Source organism: Protopterus annectens, chromosome 12.part0, assembly GCF_019279795.1.
Source record: "Protopterus annectens isolate FY-2018-M chromosome 12.part0, PAN1.0, whole genome shotgun sequence".
NCBI lineage: Eukaryota > Metazoa > Chordata > Ceratodontiformes > Protopteridae > Protopterus > Protopterus annectens.
This window is the reverse complement of record NC_056746.1, coordinates 703,041,061-703,056,202: the sequence shown is the minus strand read 5'-3', so window position 1 is coordinate 703,056,202 and position 15,142 is coordinate 703,041,061.

The following is a 15,142-nucleotide window of genomic DNA, read 5'->3' as shown; positions in this document are numbered from 1 at the left end:
CAAATTTAGATCCCAAGGAGGTGGTGGTTCTCTTGAGGGAGGTCTTAGAAGGAATGTATATAGCAACTAGTTGTACTCATACAGTGGTGCTGCTGCACCCTAATTAAAGGTTTCTGTTAAACATTCCAGAATTGCTGATATAGGGGCTGTAAAGGAGTATATATGGTTCTTGTCAGCCCAACAAGAAAACCTCTTACATTTGCTTGCATAACGTTTCCTTGTCGTATTATTGTGCAATGAAACTAGAATGTGTCACACTGCTGGGGATAGTTCTGGAAGCCTGGCTAAGATGGGATGTGGAGTAACCAAGCTGTCAGCTTAAGGCTTTGAAGAGAGGGGTGGAGCATTCCTGACTGATGAGTCAGAAGATCCGGCAATGGGTCCAGGATCCAAGGCTCCTCCTGAAGATGGGGCTATAGAAAGGGAAACCATATCTGACGAGGCCAGTAAGGAGCAATGAGAATCAGCTTGCAACTCAGTGATCTGGCTTTTTGGAGAACTTTGGGTATTAAGAGAAATGGGTTAAATGCTTAAAGAAGTCCTGGGGGCCAATCATGAACAAGTGCATCCCTGGGTGACTCCCCCGGAGGGGGGATTAGGACAAAGTAGCTGCTGCATTTGGAGATGATGAAGATGGCAAAGAGGTTGCAGCAAGGCTGGCCCCATTTGCAAAAAAATTCAGTTTGCAATTTCCTGTTTGAGGGACCACTCATGAGGTATAAGAATTGCCCTGTTTAGCCTGTCAGCTATCATGATGGATTTCCCCAGGATGTGTGTTGCGCTCAGAAAATGCTGAGAAGAAATTGCCCATTGCCAAACTCCCTGAGCCTCTCAACAGAGGGGGTGGGATCTGGTTCCACCTTATTTGTTGATGTACCACACCATGGACATATTGTCTGTTTGTATTGCAATTGTACCTGTTGGAAGAGAGCTCTAGAATGCTTGCAACGCCAGGAGCACCACCCTCATCTCTAGGACATTGATAGGCAAATGTTTTTTATGTTCTTGCCAAGTCCCTTGGACAGTCTGTCCCAGATAATGCCCCCCTCACCCTAACTGGGAAGTGTCCATGGTCACTGTAGCTACAGGTTGGGGGAGAACAAATGGTCTGCCTCTTGTTACCTGAGTGGACTGAAGACAGTATTGTAGGTCCCTATTGCAGGTGTTCATAATGAGAATTTTGTGTGACATGGGCAACTCCTGCATGGACCACTGAGCAAAAAGTAGCCACTGTAATATTTTCATGTGTAGATGGGTCAGTGGGATTAGTGTTATTTCAGCTGCCATTGAACCCAGAACCTTGAGGACAAATTTTGCTTGCACTGTTTTCTTCATGAGCAATATTGACACCTATTGGCATAGCATTTAAACTCTTTCATGAGGTAGTTTTGTCACCATGTCTTTTGTGTTTAAGTATGCCCCTATAAAGGTAATATGCTGTGATGGCAACAAGACAGATTTTTTCTAAATTTATAGCAATGCCCAGCTCTGAGCAAAGATGAATTGTGGTGTCTCTTGTCCCAGTTAGCAGATGCTCGGTGGTGGTGGTCAGGAGCCAGTCGTCTAGGTATGGAAACACCCGGAATCCTTGATGGCTCAGGTGAACCGTAACTACTGCCATGTATTTGGTAAACACTCTGGGGGCTGTAGTGAGACCAACGGGCAGAGCCCTGAATTGGTAATGACTGGCTCCCAGCCGGAAACATAAATATCTTCTGGATTGCCTGTCCATCTTTATATGGTAGTACACATCCTGAAGATCTATGGAGCATATGAAATTGTCTTGTCCCAGAAAAGGGAGTATAGACTGCAGTGTTACCATTCGGAACTTTGTTTTCTTTACCAACTTGTTCAGTCTGCTGAGATGCAAAACTGGTCTCCAGTCCCCTGTCTTTTTTGGAACTAAAAAGAACCTTGAGAGAATTCTGGATCTGATTTGGTTTGCGGGGACTTCTTGGAAACTCTTTTTTTCTAGCAACCTTTGAATTTCTAGGGTTGCTTGATCCCTTTGACTGGGTGGTATGTCAAGTACAGACTTTGATGGAAGGGGTGGAAGGGAGAAAGGAATGTTGTATCCCCTGGATATGATAGACTGTACCCATTTGCCTTGAGTCATGTCTAGCCAGGCTTTTGGGTACAGCGATAATCTCCCCCCAACTGCCTCCAAAGGTGGACAGGTGGGCCTAATTTCAGGAGCACTGGAAGGGTTTACCCGAGAACGTATCTCTGCCACCCTGATTCTGTGGACCCCCTCTGGTACGAGGATGGCATCTTCCATTGTTATTTCCCCCCTCTATGCCTGGTGAAAAATTCACCACAAGCGTCTGGCGAGGCTCCTTTGGACTTCTGGAACCACATTTTTCTGCCCTTCTGACCTTTGGGATAAGGTCTAGTAGGGTTGGAGAAATGTACTCCCATGGCAGACAGAGTCTTGTCATCTTGCTTGCTCCTGGTGAGAGTCTTCTTCACTTTTGGCCTGAACAAGGATGAGCTGTCAAATGGGGCATTAATAAAGGAAGACTTAAATGGTTCAGCAAACTCAGAAAGACTCATCCAGGAATGTCTCCTCAGAGCTATTCCTGTGCCTGCTGCCCTACTCGCTCCATCAGGTGCATAAAAATGAAGCGCATGGAGGAGTTAGTTATACAGGTTAAGATCGCAAGCTGAGAGCTTATCTTGTCAGATACCCCCACAGCTGTAGCACCTTGGAGGGTATCTCCTAGCTCCTTGAGGAAATCCCTCTGAAGACAAGTAAAATGGGATAAGTAATTCAGTGACCTAAGGGTAAAGGCCACTGAAGAGAACATACACTTCCCATATCTGTCCATTGTTTGAGACTCCTTATTCAGTGGATGGACAGATGCAGAAGTTTCAGATAATTCCTTCTTGGTGGCCACGGCCACCACCAAAGCATCTACTGGGACACCTTTGTTCAAAAACTGTCTGTCTTCTGGGGCTGTAATGAATTGGTTGGGCCTCCTCGGGACAGGCTCCACTGAATCTGGACAGCCCTACGCCTTTCGACTGACTACACCCAGGAGCTGGTCGAAAGGCAGAGACACCCAAGAGGTGGAGAATCGAGAACCAAATGCCTCCAGGTATACCGACTCATCTTCAGAAGGGGAGAGGGTTTTCCAGCCACCTCACTGTTTCATGATCTCTAAGATGTCTGAAAAGGAGACATCCTCAGAGGGTGATCATGGGGACCCTTCTGAATCCTCTAAGTCAGTATTGGATGTGACAGACTCAGGGGAGTCTATGTGTTTCCTCTTACATGTTCTCTTCCGAGGGACGTCCTCCGGGGGGATGTTCCGGGGAGGTTTTGGAATAGAGGGTTTTGCCTATTGGGGCATCCCGGGGTGCTGGTTGTCTATGCTGGGGCTGGAGGGATGGTGTAGAGATTGACACTGGCCCTTTGGGGGAAAGAGTAGCTGGAGCTGAGGGTGGAGCAGTCTAAGAGGATAGCACGCTCCTCATCACCTCAAAGGCACCACGATCCTGGGCCGAGAGAGCCTCCAGCTCAGAGGAACCAGGAGATCTCCCCCGCACCAATGATGATGGCTATGAGGCTGATGTGGGTGCTTAACTCACCTGCGCTAAAGCCCCGAGTGGGAGAGTCGGATCCGACAAGGTTCTGGTTCGACCCCCCCCCCCCCGGAACCGACGAGGGAGTCTCGGCCCCCAGACCCCTCGATGGACGACAACCTGAGTCCCTTCAATAGCTGAATCAAAAGGCCCCTTTAACAAACCGCTAAGTATTAGCTTGTTTTTCCATTCCTGCAGGACCCTTGAACTAAAAGCATGGCAAATAGAACAGGAATCCTGCAGGTGGATGGTGCCTAAGCAATACACACAACTAGTGTGTCCATCAATGATTGACATTTTTTGTGTGGAGGAATCACAATTTTTAAAACAGAACTGTTTAGTTTCTTTAGACATTTTGTCACTATCCGCAAAAGTTCACAACCAGCAGTGAATGTCACCAAGTTAGTAAAAGTTTCACTCAAATGCAAGGAACCACACTAGACTATCAAGACTACAAAAAACAACTACTCTATAAAGAGAAACAACAATGACTCACTCCTCTAACCTGAGGAGATGCCTCTAATTTAAATGGCAAAAGGAACAAAGGTGGAGCCCTCTAACTAAAAATGGGCTAAGAGGAGAGAAAAAAGGAATCCTCTAACTTAAACAGATCCCTAAAAAGGGGACAGCAGTAGATAGAGGCCTAAGAGAAAATGATGGCTCACACAAAGCCTATAACAAAGACCGGAAAGGACCTTTACTGAACAATAAGAGATACTCAAAATATAGTAATATAAAGAAATTGTTCTACTACCTAATTATTAGTTAACAACCACACAAAAAGTTAAAGAAATATCCACTTAGCCTGAGTCAGTGAAAAAGCAATCCCGAAGCTGCAAGCAGCAAACGAGATCTGGGTAACAGTCGCTAGGCATCTTGGGATAGGTTGCAGCCTCAAGCCAGTGAAAGCGCTCGAGCTTTGTATGCAACAGAGTCAGAACCGATGCTTGGTTCCAAACCCAACCTTCAAGAATGAAGGTGAGATAGGACAGCATACCATCTAAGGTTAAACTTTCAATAACAGTAACAACTACAGATACAACTGAAAAGGCCACCTTAAAAACTTAGCATATGTGAAAGACCTTCCTCCAAGATAGCATAAGCAATGTGGAATGACATCCCAGAAAACAAAAGCAAATTTGATAATTTACCCTCATGTAAGGAATCTCTCAGAACCCTTCTATTTGAATGGGAAAAAATGTAATTGCTTTTGAGGCATAGGCTTCAGAGTATAGGTTGTCTTGCATCTTTAATGTTAGGCATTACTATAATTTACTTCCCTTCTGATTTCACAATAGGTAGGAGGTATTTTAATGATATGTGTCACATTATTATTGATATAATTTTAAACTTTGTCACATTAGAAATTGTGACATCTGTTGGTGAATTAACAAGAGAGAATCAGGCTGCCTTGATATTTATGTCTTTGTTTACCTTTAGGAGGTGTTACTTGGATATGCATTCTATACTATAATTATAGAGGGGTGACATGGCTAGGGATGTAGGTTCATAGGTATTTACTAGGATAATGACCACTAGGGCCATTTTAAACCTAGCCATGCATTCCAAGTCTCTGGAAAGTTATGGTACCCTTGATAAGTGTAAGCAGTGATTTGGATAGACAAAACATTTACAAGCAGGGATCTGGAAGATGAACCATTTACAGGCTGTCTGTGTCCATTAGAGACATAGGTGCTAAACCATGGATGAATTTACTGTTCCCCATCCAACTGTTCAGGTTATACCTGAATTGGATTAGGGAGGAAATCTGCTTCACATGGATGGGGCAGCCTGATCCAGAGAAGTGGTGGTCTCTGGGATATATACCTGCCAGTCCAGTTGGTCTTATTTATATCCCAGGCAAGGTTCAAGTCTTTAAAATTGGTAATTCTGGTGCTGCCTGCCTTGTGGATATACAGGAGGTCCATCTGGTTGGGGTCTGATAATGCCTTGTATTTCAGGCATTTATTTGCCATCAACAGCCTGTAGGAGACAGAATACAGGGATATGTCCTTTAGGCAGTCTGTATAGGACATGTTATATATGCCCCGCATTCTTTTAGTTAGGAACCTCTGTAGATGTTCTAATTGTCAGATATGCCTGGTTAGGTACATGCCAAAGGGAGCATTATACTCAATGATATGCCTGATGTACAGTGGAACAGTGACTTCCTTGGACCTAGATACCGTACATTTGTTTATAAGTTGCACAACACAGAATGATTTCTTTACTACTGGGGATACTTGGTGATCTAAGTCTAGATTACTGTTTATGTGTGTCTCCAAGACCCTTACTACAAAGTCAGCTCTTAGGGGAGTGTTGTCAATATGACAGCTGCCGTGGTTGGATGACTTCCCAAAGTATACTACTACGCATTTCTTGGCATTTAGTTTTAGTCCATGGCATTAACACCAGTTATTTGTCTGTGTCACCTCTTCCTGGAGAACATTTGTGTCAGTGTGGGATTCTGTGACTGCTCATAATTTGCAGTCATCTGCAAATTTAGTCATCCAGAGGCCATTGGCATTGGCCTTGACTTCAGACAAGTAAATGACAAAAAGAAGCTGTCCCATGATGGATCCTTGAGGGTCTCTGCTTGTGAGTGTCCTTTTTGTACAGGTGGACTTTCCAATTCTAATTTCCTAGGTCCTGTCTGTGAGCCAGCTGGCTATCCACTGGGTGACATAAGGGTTTATACCTAACCTTCTGAGTTTGTAAACAATACCTGAGTGGGTTATTGTGTCAAATGCATTGGCCAGGTCAAGGTGGGCATTGTGAACCACTTCATCCTCATCTATTGCTTTGGTGCCCTTCTCAAAGAAGTCCAACAGGTTGAAAAGGCATGACCTACACTTGAAGATGCCAAACTGGATTAGGTCCAGTGTCTGGAGGTTTTCTACATCATTATTGATCATGTCCATGGTAATTCTTTCCATGGTTTTGCATAGGGAGACTTGTGAGACTTATGGGTCTGTAGTTTCCAGGGCCTGTACATGGCCCATTTTGTGCAGAGGGATAACTGTTGCTGTTCTCCATTTGAAAGGCACAAAGCCTATTTTGAGGCTACAGTTGGATAGCAATTCCATATGGCCTGATAGGTCATGTTTCATACTATTTAGAAAGCATGCTGGAACATTGTCTGGGCCCATTGTTGCAGTGTTATTGGCCTTAGAGATAGCATTAAGTATCTGTTCCCTAGTTATAGCAGGAGGAGTTACATAAATGATGGCATTTCTTGAGGGAAGGTTGAAGGGGAGAGAGGGGTAAAAGTTGAAGCTTAATTTGCTGGTCAGTAGGTTTGCTATATATCTTTTGGCTCAGTATAGGTAGCTCCATTAACAATGAGCTGTGCACACAGTTGAGTATTACCTTTGAGTACATATGTAAATAATGTCTTGTGATTGTCCTTAGCCTAGGAGGCCAAATTTACTTAAAATTTGACCTTGGCAGGCTATATGTCCTCTGAGTTATTTGTTTAGTTTGATGACAGTGTTTCTATCTTGCTGGGTGCTGCACCTCCTAATTTTTGCAATGATTTTCTTCCTTCTGTTATACAGCCTATTGATGTTGTGATTCCACCAAGGTGGCTTGTTTTTTGAGCCAGTTCTCCACAGCTGCCTCTATGCAGCCACTAACATGTTTATATAGGGTCTCTGTGAACAGATCCGCTTAGGCAGCAGTGTTCTCAGGGTTTATGATGGCTTGAAATGTTTCCAGGTTATCTTTTAATAGTTTGAAGTTATCCTTAGAGTAGTTCCTGAATATTCCAGGTTAAGTTGGGATTCCAGGATTTTTTTTACTTCAAAGGAGACCATTTTATGGTATAATCTTACCAGAGAAGGTATTAAGACTAGGGGGTATGCAGCATTCCCCCATATTAGTGAGGATCAGATTATCTTTGCACCTCTGGTTGGTGTTTTGACAATTTGGTACAGGGACATTGTGTTTACAAAATCCAGGATTCTCTGTTCCTTTATGTTTGATGTTATCAATGTTTTTTTAATAGTGGGGTAATTAAAGCCTCTCCTGAATATGTTATTGAGTTTGTTGGTTAGTGTTTCCATTAAGTTTAAATACATGTTACAGGTTTCCTGGGTATAGAGAGGAACTATAGCTTGCAAGGAAGAGGTATGGGATTTTGCCTATGGTGATTTGAATGTGGAGAAGCTGAGCGCATTGTCCTGTTTGACTAGCTTTGAGTATATTTATTTTTGATGTAAATCAAGACATCTCCACCTTTAGTCCCTGTCTTTCTAATAGCTGGTCTAAATGTGTGTAAGGCATTATAGCCTTGCACTGCCAGTGTGCTTTCCATGGCTCTAAACCATGTCTCAGTGACCACACAGACATCAACATTCTCTAGTGTGAGAAAAGATTGTACTGAATGGAGGTTTTTGTTTAAACTCCTAGCATTGATCAGTAACACCTTTAGATTTTCTTGTTTTTGCTTTGCTATGTCAGAGGCACTTTCAGTCTGACATTACCTAAAAAGGCACTTTGGGGAAGGACAATGTTTTAGCTAATATTTGAAAGCCTAAAGGGGAGAGGTGCAGACCATCCTTGGCATAGCAGTGTGGTCTGTTCACCATGTTCTTCATGCTGACAAATATTGTACCCCCTTAGAATGACACCAGAAACTAAGCCAATTATTCAAGTCAGTCATCTTCAGTTCATATTGTGGCAGCAACCTTGGAGAAGGTAAAATGCTGCTTAGTGCTAGGCTGATGCTATTGCATACTTTCTTCAATTGTTAACTTTGCCTCCTGAGTAAAAACTTTACTTTTATCCCTTTAGCAACTGATTTGCTCATCTTTACGGCACATAGTAGATATATACCTGCATATCATTTTTTCTTTGTTTCTTCTATCTATCTATTGTTAATGTATTGTGTTCTCCTGCAGCCTGAGTTCTGGCTGAAAAGAGTCATTAGACCAGTCCATCAAGACCCAGCTAACAATCTGCAAATAAATAAATATATGTTTATGATAAATATAAGGTGTGTGGTAAAATTCCTCTGATCTTCATTGAACTATGCTGCACTAGTAATTATTTTGAAATTGTAGTTTGTACTTGCATGTTTAATTGTGTGTGTGTGTTGGCAGTTGAGGTATTGTAGTGCCTGGAGTAATGCAATTTCTGCCCCAAACTGGAGGAAGTAGGCATGTATGTGACATTGGAATGGTGGTCTTATTAAGCACTACACTCTAGTCTCATGCTGCAGCACTAACAGCAGCCAGCAGCAACCACAGAAAAGTAGTGGGAAAAGCAAGCAGTTTTAAAAGCTAGTAAGTACTTTATTCAGCTCATGAGGTGAAGTCTTGACATCCATATGTCAAAACACATAATAAGGAGTTTATAATCTAAGGCTTTATCATAATACTTTATATTAATATAGTGCACAGACTGCTCAAATTAGATTCCAAAAACAGAAAAAAAACAAGCTTGTTAAGCACGTCTGGCATCAGAAACATGTTTAACAAGCTTTCATTAAGCATCCCTAAGCACTGTTAAGATCAGTTCACACACTGAGGATTGACAAATGACACTGATAGACAATAAAAATTGTGGCAGAAAGTAAAATAGTTTTAAAAGCTGTTAGATATTCCACTCGGCCACTCTTACAAAGAAAGCATTTGGTTGAATGAATTATCAAACAGCTTTTAAACAGTGCATACTTCAGAGGAACACTTCTTTTTTGTCTTCTGTGTGTTAGACACCACTGAAGAGTTTTTCTGACCTTCAAAGGTTTTGAAAGCTGGTAAAATACGTTTTAATTTCCTATTTTCTTTCTCTCTAACTGGTAGCATGCTGAGCCGATAAAGCTCCATTCACTACAACGAATTATGATTCTTTCTCACTTATCATAACCCTTATTATGTTTTCCCAACATGGATGTCAAGATTCACCTCTTAGGCTTGCTCTTTATGTGAATTGCATGACATTCATATGTCAGACACATAATATGCTTTTTATGAGTGGAGACCAAATCATAATAATCTATGTTATTATTATTATTATTTTTATTATTATTATTATTATTATTATTATTATTATTATTATTGTTATTATTGTTATTATTATTATTTTTGTTATCCTTTCTAATGCACAGTGGTGCAGTGGTAGGGTTGTTGCCTCACAGCAAGAGATTCTCCAGTTTGATTCTCGGCTGGAGTACCTTCTGTGCAGAGTCTGCATCTCCTCCCTGTGTTTGTGTGGGTTTCTTCTGGGTGGTCTGGTTTCCTCCCATGTTACAAAGACATATGTCTGGAATGTTTCTCCCCAGACCTCTGCTGAAAATTGACTTTGTTCCAAGTTAGACTTTCTCGGTAAACAAATGTAAAATAAATTAACTTGGCATCTGGGAAAACCCACTAGGCCCAAGTGAAATTTTCAGAGGCAACCCAGGAAAATTATTTAACTGACTTTCTCAGAGTCACACACTTTGCAAGTGGAAAATGAAAGCTCATTACCTTAACCCTCTTAGCTAAGTTGTCAACATAGTCAATGAATCTTCTTTGTTCCTGTACACTCATTAGCCCATGTAAAGCATGTTTACCCATTAAGAAGGAGAGCATCTGGTAGAGATAACTTTATAGAAAGGGAGAAAGTCATGAAAAATACACAGCACAGTATGAAAATAACAGGGGGTCATGTGGCAACTAAAGTTCTCCTTCTAATACTGATACAGGTGGCTTCAAAGCCAACCAGTCCATGTTTAAGGATAAGATGGATCATCAGAAGGATGGACAAGGGCAGGCGAGGAGGTTAAGTAGAATGGTTTGAGTGACTTGATGTCCCACTATATGGGAGGATGAGGAAATTTGCACTGTGAGCACAGGGGTGGATTTCAAGGGCCTTGAAGGATTATCAGGAAGTGAGGTGGGAAAAATAATCACACAAATATTCATCAGGTGACATTTCATGTCACACCTTACAGTATAGGGCAATGATATTGTAGAACATTGGATCCCACTATATTATCTGCCTAGCTGTGAGAATTTACTACACTCTCATATTTAACAGCCGTCATGTCATTCTGCGAGATTCAGAAGACAGGAGGACCAGTGGTTTCCTATCAACAATAAGCATGACTTTTTTTGGCAATTCCATTTATAAAGGATGCCAGCTTCCCCAACTCCTTCACTCTTCATCTTTAAAAAGTTGCTAGGGGAAGGAGGTTAAGGGGACAGCAATAATTTTTTTCTAATTATATATGTATTCATGTTAGTATTTGTATGTCTATCTGTCGGTCTAGCTACATGCCTATACTAACTTTGTACATATGTATGTTTCATAAAAATAATGCTGGATCCCATGGGAGAAAAAATGTAGCTGTAATACTGATCAACAGACACCTCTGCTCATGTAACCATGTGACTTGATATTCTAGACTTGCATTACATAAGGTCTAGTGTTCTCTGTTATTGACAATGTGTCTAACTGACCAGTCATTCCACATAATGATCATTCCTGACCTCAGAGCTAATTTCACCCACCACCATAACCCCACTCCACGTTGTGTAATGCAAGTAGTCATCCAGGCTTTCTTTCTTAGCTAGGCAAGGGTCATGCTATTGAAGAGATATTTCTGAGAAGAAGTAATAAAAAACAATGGAGCTACTGTTAAAGCAAGTTGCAGTAGTGTGCTGGTAGCTAGGGGATGCTTGGCCCCCCATGTGGCACAGGCATAGCTCATAACCTCTTAGTACAAATAATCTGGACAAAGCCAAAAATAAGAGATGTAATTGAATGAGCCAATAGTGTCTCTTTGATTGACCAAAAATTAAAGCATGCATTGGTGATTACTATTCTAATAAAAGCACTCAATAAACTTAGCTTTTGGTTATTTCATATGCAAGACTGTTTTTTACCTGAGTGAAACCATTGCCGAGGTGTTTTTATTGAAAAATAAAAAGGGAACAAAGGCCCAAAAATATGGACAATTTTTAAATATCGCTCTTATATACTTAGAAACTTGCTAAAATAAAAGGTTTTATGGTAGCACACATTTTCTGAAGGATATAAAGTCTGAAATACAAATGACTGTCATTATTTAGTGACTTCATTCCTCAAAGATTTGCTAGAAAATCACAAATTTTATTGAGGAATAATGTCAATAATATGAGGTAAACATTTGGGCATTCTATGAAAATCTGTAAGGTTGAAAGGTATGGGTGCATACAGTGACTAGCGAGGGGAACATTAAAAGTTGTATTCATAATTTACTGTAGAAAGACTAAAATGTATATAATGTTAATGAGCTAAATTTGTAAGAAGCTATACAGAAAAATAGTCATGCTTCCTAAATCTACTCAGTTACAGTAACGATACAAACACCCCTAGGTTTTGAAAAAGATATACAGAAATGTTGATTATAGTCCTTTTTTATTTTTGCTATGTGCTTAAGTTTCGATTTGCATCACAAGTATAGATGCACTGGTGATCTTCCAAATTACCTGCAGTTGTGCCTGCATGGAAAGAGGGGACATTTGTGTATGTGGAGGCGTCTGTGAGTGTGAGTCTCTGTGTCTGTGTCTGTGTGCATCTGTGTGCATGCATGTGTGTGATGAGGGGCTCTGTGTCTTTGTGCATCTGCGGGTGTCCATGTGTGTGTGTATGTGTGTGTGTGTGTGTGTGTGTGTGTGTGTGTGTGTGTGTGTGTGTGTGTGTGTGTGTGTGTGTGTGTGTGTGTGTGTGTAAGGGTCTATGTGTGGGTGTGTGTTTCTGTGTCTGTGTGCATCTGTGGGCATGTCCTCATACGTGTATGTGTGTGTTGAGGGGGATGTGTGCATGTGTGTGTGTGTGTGTGTGTGTGTGTGTGTGTGTGTGTGTGTGTGTGTGTGTGTGTGTGTGTGTGTGTGTGTGCATACTTTGTCCAGTGACTATGGTAAAGGCTGCATCTCCACTGTAACACCAAGTCAGATTAAGTAGGAAATGTGACAATCAGTGAATGAGTATCACTGCATTTCAGTTATCCACCAGCAGTGCAAGGAATAATGTTGTATCTTTTTACAATGACTAACTGCAAGGCAAAAAAAAAAAAATGTTAAAAATTATGTCACATTTTTATATGAATACAGATGGCATACGATTTCAGATTTTGATATGAATGAGTGCCACTTATTGCATATTAAAGTTATTATAAACAGTAAATAATTAATTGCTGAGAGTTCAGTTTACCAGTGGAGAGGGAGGTATGCTACAAGGAATGGTTTGTGTCAGGGTTGCCTTACAAGCCCTTTACATTACACATCTTACCTAGATAGAGTGGAAGTAGATCCATTTAATAATGAGAGGGTGAAAAGCATGAATAACAAAGTGTGTGGGAAGACTGAAACTGCCACATTTGCAGATGACATTCCTTTATTGATGGAAGGCAGATGATCAGTCGGAGAAGTTCTAATGGAGATAAAGTAATGCTGCACACTAATGAGGACTAAGAGTCAATAAGACGGAAATCAATAAGAAAGAAGCAAGATATATGCTCGTGTTCACAGTGCAATGTGATGCAGGCCTAGAGGCAATGCAAAACTATACAGGTATCTTGTGCTGCTAAGTCAGAGGTGTAACTAAACTAGAGTCACAGCTGCAGATATACTTGCCAAAAAATAACTAATTAAATAAATGAGTATAAACAGCTTATTTATTTATTATTTATTCAACCGTCTGATAACTTGGTAGGGAGACTTGTCTGAAGACCATTTTCATATAAAAGCTGGAGATAAAATATTTGCGTACAGTTCTGACCCTGATGCATTTAGATTACAGCATTACTTGATATACCTGATTATATACCTTACTTGATATACCCGATATAATGCCTAATAATTGACACTCTATAACACTGTATTGTTACTTAATGCCTTGTAATAATCCTGTAACATTGCTGTTTAATGCTAATTTATAATGAAAATTGTATAATATGTTGAAGCTTTTCTCCCCAGGCCTCCGTTGCTCTTCAGCTCAGTCAGACAATTCCGGTTAACAAATGTAAAATAAATAAATATAAAAATAAATACATAAAGTCTGGCATGCAATTCAGGTGCAAAAGTTTGCCACAGAATGCACCAAAATGAAAACAGTAATGTTGTCATTATTTATTTTTTTTATTTTTGAGGAGGGCTGAATATATGAAACCTGAAAGATATATAAGCAGACATAGCAAGTTTGTACATACAGCTTTTTTATTATTTTAAAATAAAAAAATTAGGTACTCACTGTTTTGAAGGAAGGGAAGTGGTCTGTGGATATAGAATCCAGCACTTTCTGAACAGCCTTTATTTACTATTAATATATAAACTGTTGTTTTGAATATGAAGAATTAGTTGGAAATGACTGAATTGTAAGTACATATTATAATAAACTGTGTAGACTTTGTATTAATAAATGGCTGATACTGTGCTTATACTCATGAACAGAAATAAGACATCTTTAGTGATGAAGCCATAAGTATGGTGAAGTGACCCTGAATCAATTATTTTTTATAAACCAACAGCAGCAGAAGGGTGATAAGCTCATTCTGATAGAGATAGATCACTCACTGAGCACTGGTAGAGACCAGGACTCGGAGTGATTGCCAGACTGAGCATACAGGCTGGAGGTATGGACACTCTAGGGCTTGGAGCAGGCACATCTTCACAGTTAGGCCTTGTTGTACCCCAAGCCTAATTAAAAACTATTAACATGTTGAGGGGGTGAGGCCTAAGAAAAAGCCTGGTTCTGGCATAAATGCTGCCAACTTCATTTCTACTTAGTGGCCTCCTCTCTGACAATGAACAAAGGCCTTGGCTGGGAGGATAGTCCTGGTAGTAACACATATTTCTCCATCCCCTTGCCTCCCTTCATATGGCACCAGGGTAAATTGGGAGCCATAGGAAGTAAAGCTGAGTGGCCAAAGGTTAGCTAAAGAGCCACAAAAAAAAAAAAAAAAAAAAAAAACACAAGGCAAGTTATAAGATGGTGAAAACAGTAGAAAACAAACTGTGTGGAAATGAAAGACATGACAAGTGAAATTTCTTTAAGAAAGTAAATTCTACTCTGTATTTCAGGTCTGTCAGGGAAAAAAAAATCTGAATAATGAATGGATGTCAGGCGAAGTACTGGCTGTGCCATATAGTGATTGCAGTGCATTTAGCATAATATCTAACCACAGATATGAAGGGAAAGTTCTTACATATTGGATCAGAACAAGAGGCTATGCCATGAGATATTTTTTCAAGAAAAAAAAATAATGGAAAAGTGTCATATGGGTGATGGCTTTGCAGCGTAGGGAGAATAATACTTAGTTCCAATAGTGGTTCAAAGGTGGGAGGCCCATCTAAAGAGAAACATTTGAGGGAGCACAGGAGCAGAATCGTGACGAAAGAGTTCAGTTGGTGGAAGGCTGGGGTCTGACAGCTTCTGCAACTTGCTATTTCGACAGCATAAGCCTGTCAAGGAGTGAACATATACTCTAGCTGTAAATCATAAACTATGCACCACTTTCTGACCAACGTAGGGGGGGGGGGTGAGAGAGACATAAAGAAAATCTGTTAACCCCGCTGGCTGAATGGTGAAT